Below are 11,730 nucleotides of genomic sequence, written 5' to 3'. Positions count from 1 at the left end.
TTTTTTAAAAAATAAAATACACATTTTCTGCTCTCAAAAAGCTACTCTTTCATTGGAGGACACAAGCATTCAAAGAGAGAGGCTATAATCTAGAATGATGTGGTATACTTAAGGCCTGTCCTGGACTCACTGGGCATAATGGACCCATGGAAAATGAGAAAATAAATTTATTTGGGAAATACAGGAAAGGATTTACAGATGAAGTAACATGTAAATTGAGTTAAAAAAATGAGTAGCAGTTTTTCCAATAGACAAGTAGGGGCAAAGCATGAATGCCTTTTCTTCTTTTGTTGATCCTAACTTTTACAAGCTGTTACCTCTTTGACATTAGCCTAATGTTTTTCATCTCCAATAACTAAATGCTGCTGTTTCCCATTTTCCAGTGTCTCTATAGATTGTGTACGTTGTTTATTCTCGGTCTCAATGTATTCCTCTGCCCTGGATTGCCCTTGCACTGCTAATTCGGTGCACTTTTTGGTCCTTCTTTGTAATATGTATTGTTCATTAATTTTTACGCGCATGAAATATGCATTCCTAATGGTGACTTCCCTTCTAGTGCTCACTGGATTTAGCGCTCTGCCTGCACCCTCAAGGTGCTCAACTGAATTAGTGGGAGTCCCGCATTGAATGATATGTGACGTAAGTTCAAGAAAGTGCTGGAAGGATAGTGAAAGAATTTTAGATCCAGCAAACCTTGTTAAGCCACCATGAATAGGAGCGTAGTGAGAAGACTAGGTAGGCGCATTGAAAAGGCAAGCAAGGCGACCCGCGTTTTACACGCAGCGTAGTTTACGGGTCCGCCTATTCTCTCTGAGCCTGTGGCTCCAACATCTTTTAAACAGACTCGTCCGCCCCATTCCCATCCTTCTGGATCGGAGGCTCTGCTACGCCGCCGCCGTGGGCCAAGTCCCGGGCACGCGAGGAGCCCACCCTGCACGGCCGGAAGGAGCGGGGCGGGGCCTCCAGGCTCCCAGCTGGGCCTGAACCCGCTCGGGGAAGCCAGTGTGGGGCCGACTGTTTTTTAGGCAAAAGCCAAGGGCGGGCGCGCCAGGCTGCCTCCCCAGGCTCTCCTTACTTGCAATTCCTTCCGCCTTGCTGAATTGGGAGTCGCGATCTCCAGCACAGGTGGGTCCCGCCCCGTGGATCCGGGAAGGGGTGTCCCGGGTGGGTGCGATGGGTGGGGTTTGCCCGGGCGCTTGCATGCAGGCCTGGCGCAGTGCGGGATGGCACGGCGGCGCCCCCCCCAGCTGCTCGGGCCCGTCGGCGGCGGTACTCACCTGAACCCTGGCAGAGAAAGAGGCCACTCGCGCCTTGCTGCAGGGCCGTCCGTCGTCACGGTTCGTGCCAGTTGCGCGACAAAGAGTCCGCCCCGAGATCAGCGCAGGGCCAGATGGGCCTAACGCTGGAAAACAGCTGCAAGATCTGGAGCAAGCCCGCCTTGGGACTTGCGCCCAGTATACATTGTTTTAAACTCGATCGGACTTCCCAGTCCTGGATCTGAAACTGATTTGGTGTCGGGCTTTCAGCAAGTCCCTGCCCTCTCTCTGCTTCGCTCTGCTTGGCAGTGGAGAGGAAGGTGGCTGCCTGCACGACCTTGCAGCACTGATTTTTCTTTCGTTCTAATATCCACTAATGTTCTCTGCCCAGATTTTACCCTTTGTCTGCCCCTCCTGAGCGAGGATGCCTTGCAAGTCAGGAGTGGCAGGGCAAGGCGTTGCGGAAGCTAGGCAAGGAAGTTCTCTCTCTAATGAAAACAACTCTGAAAAGCCTTTTTAATACTACTGCCTGCCCTGAACACTGGAAACAACATCCATTCAATGCTTAGTTTGAATGGCAACTCTGAAGAATGCTCTTGTGAATGCTTTACTATTAAAGATTTTAACTGGATGATTGTTTGACCAAAATGTTTTGTGCTCAATGAACATAATACACTGCTTAGCGTGTCTCATCAGAAAAGACCTGCGTGACTTTAGTGTGCCTACCCAATCGCTGAAAGAAAACCTTCAGCTCTCACATGTAGGAATACTTCCATAATCCATTCCCATACAGCAGTTTTTAGAGTTGCTTCTTACCTTGGTATTGCCCTTTCAGGAAACACGGTAGTAAAAACTACATACAATTTATTTTACATGAACTTAACTGTAAAGGCAAAGAAGAATTATAATCACCATGAACCAACATTGTGGTGTCATTCTGACTCCTCTGCATGAAGGAACTGGTGATAATGAGAATGACAACCATATATTATGCAAAGCACTATAATCTGCAAAATGAGAGGTGAATGTGTTTATTGACCACCATACATAGAGAGGTTATACTTTATTTCATAACCAGTGTGATGAAGGGAATGTTCACTGGGGTGGTTGAGTCTGGGGGCATCCTTTGGGTACCCACCGCATTTTTTATCTGCGAAGTGTGGACTGGGATGGATCACTGCCTTGCTTTGGCATCTGTGTTAGGAACCACAAGCAGTTGTGCATCTCTGCTTGGCAACCCTGGGAACAGCAGTAAAATATCCAAACATCACTCAGCAACTGCAGTGCCTCTAGCAGCTGTGTTTTCTGCCTGCCAGGAAGGGGGGAGGTGGTCCTGGATCAATGCACCGGGACCTGATGGTTTCCCAAAGGCTGATCCATGAGAGGGAAGTGGTGGCAGACGTCTGCTGAGTCATCCTTGAGGCTGAGTCTAGGGCTGGCTGTTTGGCAGGACCTGGGGGATGCTTTGGGCATATTTTTACTCTGTTCATTCATTCTTTTATTCCAAAGTCAATCGATACATGCTTACTTTGTGCCAGGATGCTGATCCACTCGCTGCGATTGGCAGCACAGGGGACAGTGAGTTCGGGAGGACAACAGGAATTCAACTTGAAGCATGCTGAGTGGGAGGCATCCTCACTCTTCCCCATTCCCTGAAGCCAATCAGTGCCAAATCTTGTCACTGCTGCCTCCTGGGTATTTTTAAATCCCACCCACTTCTGTTTGCCTGCCACTGCTGCTCCAGCTTTCCAGCCAGAATCATTCTTTTTTGGTGATTTTTAAACAATATGTTTTTGGGAGAGAGGGAGAAAAACATTGATAAGAGAAAAACATCAATCAGCTGCCTCCTGCATGCCCCCTACTGAGGATTGGGCCCACAACCCAGGTATGTACCATCGAACCAGTGACCTCTCGGTGCATGGGAGGACTGAGCTGCACTGGCCAGGGTATTTAGTGATTTTGAAATTTTTGTTTTAGAAGATCTAAATCATTGCTGGACCCTCAGTCTTAATGGGAAAACCACCACTCCTACCATCACCACAGCAGCAGCAACAACATACAAGAGCCTAATGAGCTCTGTGTTATTCCTAATATAATGTCCAAGAGACAAACTCTTTTTCCTCTGCTTTCTAGGGTGTTTTTAAAATTGTGTATTAAGATATAATTTACACACCATAAAATTGACTCATTTTAAGTGTACAACTTTAAGAATTTTTAGTAAATTTGTTGAGTGGTGCAACCACGACCACAGTGCAGTTTTAGACATTTCCATCACCTCAGTGACATCTCTCTCTTACCCATTCGCACTTAATCCCTGTTACCACCCCCAGCCCCTAGCAACCATTAATCTGCTTTCTGTGCCTATGGATTTGCCTATTCTGAACATGTCATACAAATGCAGTCATACAGTATGTGGTCTTCTGTGACTTAGTGTAATGATTTTAGGCCTGTTTTCTTTTCTAATATATGCATTCAATGCTGTAAATTTTCCACTAAGCACTAAAACTGCTACATCCCACAAATTTTGATAAGCTGTGTTTTTCTTTTTATTTATTTCAAAGCAGTTTTACATTTCTCTTGAGATTTTTTTCTTTGACCATTGGTTGAGAGTGGGTTGTTTAATCTCCACATATTTGGGGATCTCCAGTTATATTTCTGTACACATTGTATGGTTTCTATTCTTTAAAATTGTTAAGGTGTGTTTTTATGACCCAGAATGTGATCTATCTTGGTGAATGATTCATGTGAGCTTGAGAAAAAGATATATTCTGCCATTTTTGGATGAAGTAGACTATAGATTTCAATTATATACAATTGGCTGATGATGTTGTTGAGTTCAGCTATGTTCTTACTGATTTTATGCCTTCTGTATCTGTCATTTGTCTTTTTTAACATATTTTTATTGATTTCAGAGAGGAATGGAGAGGGAGAGAGAGATAGAAACATCAATGATGAGAGAGAGTCATTGATTGGCTGCCTCCTGCACACCCCACACTGGGATCGAGCCTGCAACCTGGGCATGTGCCCTGACTGGGAATCAAACCGTGACCTCCTGGCTCATAGATCGACTCTCAACCACTGAGTCATGCCTGGCCGCGCAGATTTCAGTCTTTTAGTGACCCTATACCAGTTGGATAATTTGTTTTGCTTTATTTTACAGTTGAAGCTAAAACATAGACATTTGTGGTTTCAATTTCTTAGCATGATTCTTGTGCTTCAGAAAAAGGAGAGGCAAAGTCATTGTTTTTCCCAATCCCTAATGTAGTCATTCTCCTCAAATGTCACTGCCAGCCATTCAGGAATCAAAATGCCTAGTTTTTTGGCTTGTAGACTTTCAGAAGAGGATGTTTCTTTGTAGTAAACATGAAGAGATTGAAGTTGACACATGTGATTACCTGCTCCGACTAGAATTTCTAGCTGTGGCCATTGCCCAAGTGTTTGTGAATATTTTGTAATCAATGATTTTTGGGTCTTGACTTAATTTAACTAACATAAAAACGCATTGAGTCTTTAGTATATGTTTGGCCTGTGGGGATTACAAAGAACTTTGTTCTGTGACCTCATGGAATTTACAGTCTATCTGGAGAATCAAAGCTTACATTCTTGAATCAATTAGGTCAATTCACTCAAGATAATACCCTCATGTTTGGTTCCAACAGTATATGTTGTTGATCGTCAGGAAAGACAATAAATCTGCGTAGTCCGGGTAAGGTAAGGAAGGCTTCTTTCAATGAATAGGACTTGAAATGGCCTTTGAAAAGTCAATAGAGATTTTACATAAAGAGAACATTCTAAGTAAAGTATTATGAGCAATACCATGGTCAGGACATTGAAACCCACACCCACCCCCCCCCCCCCCCCCCCAACTAGAATAGTTTGTCTCCTTGAATCACACATACCCACTTCTTCATCATGTACTTCAAACAATAAAAAAAGGGAGTCCTGGCACATAAGTGGCCATTCATAGGGAAATCATAAGTCATTCCATTTGACTAACACTGGCCCATCTCCCACTTGACTCTCCAGAAACTCTTTTGTTTCTCCTGTTAGAACCTTTTCCTCATCCTTCATATTGAACACTCATGGTAACCTTCTTTGTCTCCTGACCACAATCTTATCTTTTCATATTAGTAGGTCATCCTTGGACTATCTCTGATGGTTTCGATTTTGGTTTTATCAATGCTTACAACCTTCCACCTAGACACTGATGGAAATCCTCCTTGGGTTGCAATACCTGACCTTCATAAAGTCTGTCCTTCAATCAGTAATTCCAGTAGCACCATGGTGTGATGTTGGAGGAGATAATGGTGCACCAGTAGACAATATATATGGCAAGTATGGCCCTGAGGAAAGAAGCTGCCTCCTTTCATATTAAGGATGCCAACTGATAAGCTAACAGAACACAAAAGTTCAGTTGCTAGCCTTGGAGTCATCTTGCTCCACTTACTCTCCCTGAAAAACATATACATGCACAGATACATGAATAAAGCCTTAGTTCCGTTTTCACTAGAAGGCACTAACACTAACATGTATGCTTCTATTGGAACTTTTTTTTTTCTAACAATGCATCACAGCCGCCCAGATTTCATAATGATGCAAAGGCACTTAGGGGTGCTCTTCATTTATACCACATCTTATCCCACAGCATTTATGCATCTTGAAAAGGGTCTTCTCCAACACAACAGTACAGGAGACTCCACATGGGTGATGGGGTGCCTTGTCCATAGGTATACTACAAGTCCTCAGCAGCCAAAGGCCACTCCCAAAGTATAGGTCGGTAGTCCCTGCTGTAAAGTCATTCTCTCTAGGGCAGTGGTTCTCAACCTTCCTAATGCCGTGACCCTTTAATACAGTTCCTCATGTTGTGGTGACCCCCAATTCCATTGTTACAAATTGAACATAATTAAAGCATAGTGATTAATCACAAAAATAATATGTAATTATATATGTGTTTTCCGATGGTCTTAGGCGACCCCTGTGAAAGGGTCGTTCGACCCCCAAAGGGGTCGCGACCCACTGGTTGAGAACCGCTGCTCTAGGGTGTAAGGGTGCCCCCTCCAGTGCGCACCAGGGTCAGTAGGCTTCATCCAGAAGCAACACCAGACCAACACCTGTGCTCAGCAGACTTACCAAATGGACATAGAATGTGTGGTTGATGTATGTATGTGAGTATACTGAAAGAAGTATACTTAAGTTGCCAGTTGTAAGTCCTGATGGAAGTATACTTGTGTTCCCAAATCCAATCCTAAATTCTCTGCCTGTACCATAATACCATCCCAGTGTGCCTCTGTGACTCATGGAATAAGTCACTTAAAGATGTTTTGTGGCACTGCATTTGACATTATGTCTTGTGGCATGCATAAACATGAGGTCTGTTCACTGCAGACAAGGACACACCAGGAAAACCAAAAGGGAAGATCCCCATACTCTTGACCCTAGACCCATGGTCGGCAAACTGTGGCTCGAGAGCCACATGTGGCTCTCGAGCCACAGTTTGCCGAGCCGCAGTTTGCCAACCACTGCCCTAGACCACCCTTGTTAGGCATAAACTTTACCTCAACCTGTCCTGCCTGCCTCCCAGAACCACAAGCCATACTCTTTACAATAGGTGCACTGATGAAATTCGCCATGTCCTGCTTGACATTATTGTTTCTCACCAAGGGCCACAGTTGTCAATGCTTTTTAAACCCCACATTCTTTTAAACTCTTGCTTCTCTCTTACAGGATACTAAATAAAGTATATTTAACAGTGTTCATCTCCTTTCATGTAAAAAAGATCTGCAACGTTTTCACCAGCACGGAGCCCAGTGGAAGGTCAGCAAAATGTCTAAAGCACCTCGTAATTCACCTCCACCTGCCTCCACCTACCAGTTGCCTGTTAGGCTCAGTCACTAAAAGGGCCTTTGGTGGTATGTGAGTTGCATGAGATAGGTTCTCAGTGAGTCACTAGGTAGGGGTGAGCGGTGTTCACCAGATTGATACAAATTCAAAGGCGGTACCAGTGCTAAGTCTGAGGCCACTCAGCAAAAGTCCCAGGGTACACCAAGGCCAGCTGTCACCCGCCGGGTGAACACAGACTTTTGAGGTAAGTAGGGCAGGGTCTTAGGGAGTCGTCTGGAGGAGGACAGCAGAGCTCATCAGGCTAAAAGATTTGGACATTTGGAGGGAGGGTTCTATACAGGAATAGTAGTGCTGGTCAGACAAGCAAGGGAAACATGGCCCCTTCCCTAGATCCACACAATTAAGCCTTTCTCTCTTCATCTCTGCCACCTGTAGTCTGCCCGGACCTCCTTGAAAGCCTTCCAAGAAAGTCTGCACCATGGGCCCAGTCTGGCCAGAGGCAACAGGTTCCTCCACAACTTGAGAGCTCAGCAGAGTGGGGCCACGGGGAGTCTGGAGGGTGGGGCTGGTGCATTCCCCTATGCTGATGCGGTATGGAAGGGAGTGTTCAACCCAGGAAAGATGGCATCTGTGAGTGGTGTGGGAGAAGGACTCAGCACAGGGACCTTGGTGGCTGTCCTTCCTGGCCTCTCCCAAGAGCCACACTACTCAATCTCTCCCTGTAGGATTCCAGTCCATTCTGAGTCACCTTACCTCTGCTGGAGCCCAGCAGAGTTCATCAGACCCAAACAGACCAAGGTTTGACCATGGGAAGTGAGCATTCTGCACTGGTTGGGCATGTGAGGGATAAGTGGCCCTTGACCTGGAGCCACAAAGTCAATCTTTCTGAGATTCTACCCAGAACTCCTGGAGAGTTGGAGTTTGGCAGCAAGAAGTCAGGAGAGTGGGAATAGTGGATGTCCCATGAAGTGGTGGCACTGGTCAGGCCAGTGGGAATGCAGATGGAATAGTCCCCACCCCAGAGCCACACAACTCAGTCTCTGACACCCTTGAGTCCACCCAAACCTCTATACCCTGGGCCCAGTCAGCTGACTTCTTCTCAGGGCATGAGCTCTGAAGGGCAAGGTGACAAGGAACCAGGCCATTGCATTCCTCCAGGCTAATGCCATTTGGAGGGAAGGGCTAGACCCAGGGAAGATGGCATCTTTGGTGTGGAAGAGGGCCTCAGCACAGTGACCCTGGTGGTTGTCCCTTCAACTCTCCCCAAGGCCACACAATCCAGTCTTCTCACACAATTCCACTCTGCTTTGAGCCTCCCTCCCTCCACTGGAGCCCAGGGTGAGTGGTTGCCAATGAGATTCTGTGCACTGACCCATTAGGAGGGTGTCTGGCTTTCTAGCAGATCGGCATCTCCCTGGTGGACAGAAATGCTGCTGATTTTCACAGCCAGATGTTATATAGGCTCCACTTCCCAGTTCTGGCGCTCTAGGCAGGGGAGCCTGGTTTGGGGTTGAGATTTCAGGCTCCCCAGGGGGGACGTTTGCAGCTGAGATAGCCCATTGGATTCTCAGACACTGCACATGGGTATAGAGCCAGCCCTTTTCATGATACCATCCTTCCTACTAGTCTCGAGGTGGCTTCTTCTTTAAATCATTGGTTATAAGACTTCTGTTAAGCTCGTCTTCAGCTGATTATTCAGATTGATTGTTTTATATTTTAGTTTTAATTCCAATTTGGTCCTAGGAGGAGGTGAAAGTAACTTCCACCTATCTGCCGCCATCTTGGATCTCAGTTTGTCATTTTTATCAGAGTAAAAAAATCTAAGTTTTTATGTTTTAGTATAGAAGGCCCTTTGTGATCTGCTCCTTTCTGACATCACCTCCTATTACTTTTCCTGCCCCCTCACTAGGGATCGAGCCCACAACCCCGGCATGTGCCCTGACTGGGAATCAAACCTTGACTTCTCAGTTCTATAGGTCAACAATCAACCACTGAGCCATGCTGGCTGGGCCACACTGCTTTTTATACTCTTCTTTGGCAACAATAGATACAATTGCAGCTTAGTACCTTTACACTGGTCTACTTTACACCAGATATTTTCATGACAAGCTACCTCTTTGTTCAAATATTATCTTTCTCAATGAACTCTATTCTGACCACCATGTTTAAAAGTCCTGCTACTTAACAGCATACACCTTTACTTTGCTGGGTTTTTGAAGCTCTTATTACTTTTAATATACTATATAATTTCCTTTATATTGTTTATCTGTAATTGTCTACCTCCTCCCACTAGAAGATAAACTCCATGAAAACAGGAAATTTGTCTGTTTTGTTCAGTGATATATCTATGCCAAGGGCCTAAAATAGTGCCTGGCAGAAAGTTGGCACCTAATAAATATTGCTTAAATGAATTGATTAGCTAGTTAATTCGTTAATAAGGATGTCAGGGAAGGTTTTTAAAAATGAATTTATATTTAATTTGAGACCCAAAAACTGAATAGAAAAAGAATGAGAGGGACAACATGGTTGGCAGAGGAAACGACATATGTGAAGGCCTTGAGGCAGTGAGGGCAAGATCAATAAGGCCAATTATGTAAAGCCTTGAGTGTCATTGGAAAGAGATGACTTAATCCTTTTGCCTGCCCGCTAGAATCTCTCACCAAATGGGGAAGGAAAAATAAACAGCCAATTATTATACCTGTTGTAAGTGTACTAGTAAAAGAATGCAAAAAGAGCTGTGAAAACACTGAGTAGTCAGCTGCTAACTCTTCCTAGAGGAGTTAGGAATATTTTACAAAGAAGGTGACATTAGAGCTAGGTCTCAGGCAGGAGAGTGACATGATGAAAGTGTTTTAAGAAGATTAATCTGGCAATAGTATGGAAAGTGGATGGGAATATGGATGGACTGGAGGCAAAGAAACCATCTAGTCTATGGCAGTAGTCCAGGCATGAAGTGATGAAGGCATCTATAGGAATGGAAAGAGAAGGACAAATCTGAGAGACATTTGGAAGGAAAAATTGACAGGAACTAAATGGACTCTTGGCTTTAAGCCTCTCAAGAGGTAATGCTTCTTCCTTAGTAATAACCATGAAAAGATTCAGACTGACCTATTATGTAATTGCCTATTCTGACTAGAATTTCTAGCTATGGCTGGCCTCCAAAAGTTTGTTATTGTGATTGATACTTGTTGGACCTTAATTTACATTAAGATGGCTTTAGACTCTTAAGGTTGGGATGCTCTCAAAAACATAATTTTGACTATGAAACAGCAAATTATTCCATTAAAAAAGAAATGAGTGAAACCATGGGACTGCATAGGAAGTTTTACAATGAGCTCATAGTTCCTTTTTTAAAAGTATAATATTACATATGGAAAAGAAGAATGGCTGTAACAGGTGGCATGTGCTGAAAGGATTAGTATTTGGAAAAATAAGGCCCCAAATTACCTCTGGCTTGGATAAATATATATTTACAAAAACAATAAGAACAACGTTTTAACTATGTTCTCAGAAAGAAAAAAGTATGTGTGTCCTGGATAAGTTGCAACTCAGACGATATTCTAAACTACTCTCAATGATCAAGGAATTAAAAAGATGAAATATTGCCATTTTGTAACAACAGGGATGGACTTTGAAAGTATTATGCTAAGTGAAATAAATCAGACAGAAAAGGACAAAAATCATATGACTTCACTCATATTTGAAATATGCAACAAACAAAAAATAAACAAAACAAAATAAAAGCAAATTCATTATCATATATATATATGGACATCAGATTGGTGGTTACTAGTGGGGAATGGGGGCATAATAGATCAAAATGGGAAAAGGGAGTCAAATATATGGTGATGGATGGAAACTACACTTTTTGGTTAGTGAGTACACAGATGTCAAATTATAACGTTGTACACCTGAAACGTATAATGTTATAAACCAATGTGACCTCAATAATAATAAAAATGTGTTTAGTTTATCCTTACCTTGATTGATCGTTGGACTTGATATAAAATTATGGGTTACAAATAAAGTATAGAAGTTTTAAAGAAAAAAAAGACTGGGCTAATGTAAATACATTACCATTTATAACGAAGAAAAAGAAGGAAAAGTTTTCAAGTAAGTGAGTACTTAGAAAGTTACAAAGTTATCAACAAAGAGATTCCACACAAATATAATTTTTACTTCTGACAAGATCACTAGATGTAGTTTATGGAAGTATAGAAGAAATATGGAATGAGAAAATGACTGATATTTCATCAAAATTTTAACATCTTTTATGACACACTCATGAAAAATAATTTTGAACCCATATTGATGGATTAGATAATTAATACAATTGTATATTAATTAATTAAGTTATTAGCATACTCAAAGAGTAACGATTAACAGACCATAGGCAAAGGAAGAGTTTTGATAGGCTGTTTCAAACCTACCTTTAGCTTGACATAGGCAATATTTTTATTATTTTTTTATTTAAATCTTTATTGTTCAGATTATTACAGTTGTTCCTTCCCCCCCCTCCATAGCTCCCCTCCACCCGGTTCCCACCCCACCCTCTGCCCTTACCTCCCCCACTGTCCTCATCCATAGGTGTATGATTTTTGTCCAGTCTCTTCCCGCACCTTCCACACCCCTT

At 43.3% G+C, this 11,730-nt stretch overlaps 1 long non-coding RNA gene across 2 annotated transcripts in view; it reads left to right on the top strand.

Annotated features, from left to right (window-relative positions):
* The first annotated feature begins 623 nt into the window (after window positions 1-623).
* The window catches only part of LOC102768782, a 23,429-nt gene continuing 12,322 nt past the window's right edge, over window positions 624-11,730 (top strand). The window contains exons 1-2 of one of the 2 annotated variants that reach the window (XR_436183.2): window positions 624-1,125; window positions 6,981-7,070. This is a non-coding gene — a long non-coding RNA (uncharacterized LOC102768782). The remainder of the gene's footprint in view (window positions 1,126-6,980; window positions 7,071-11,730) is intronic. The other variant, XR_436182.2, reaches the window with a different exon arrangement.

The sequence above is a fragment of the Myotis davidii genome, unplaced genomic scaffold (genome assembly GCF_000327345.1).
Source record: "Myotis davidii unplaced genomic scaffold, ASM32734v1 scaffold546, whole genome shotgun sequence".
Lineage (NCBI taxonomy): Eukaryota > Metazoa > Chordata > Mammalia > Chiroptera > Vespertilionidae > Myotis > Myotis davidii.
The sequence above is the reverse complement of the archived record's forward strand: the minus strand, read 5'-3'. Positions and strand labels throughout refer to the sequence as shown.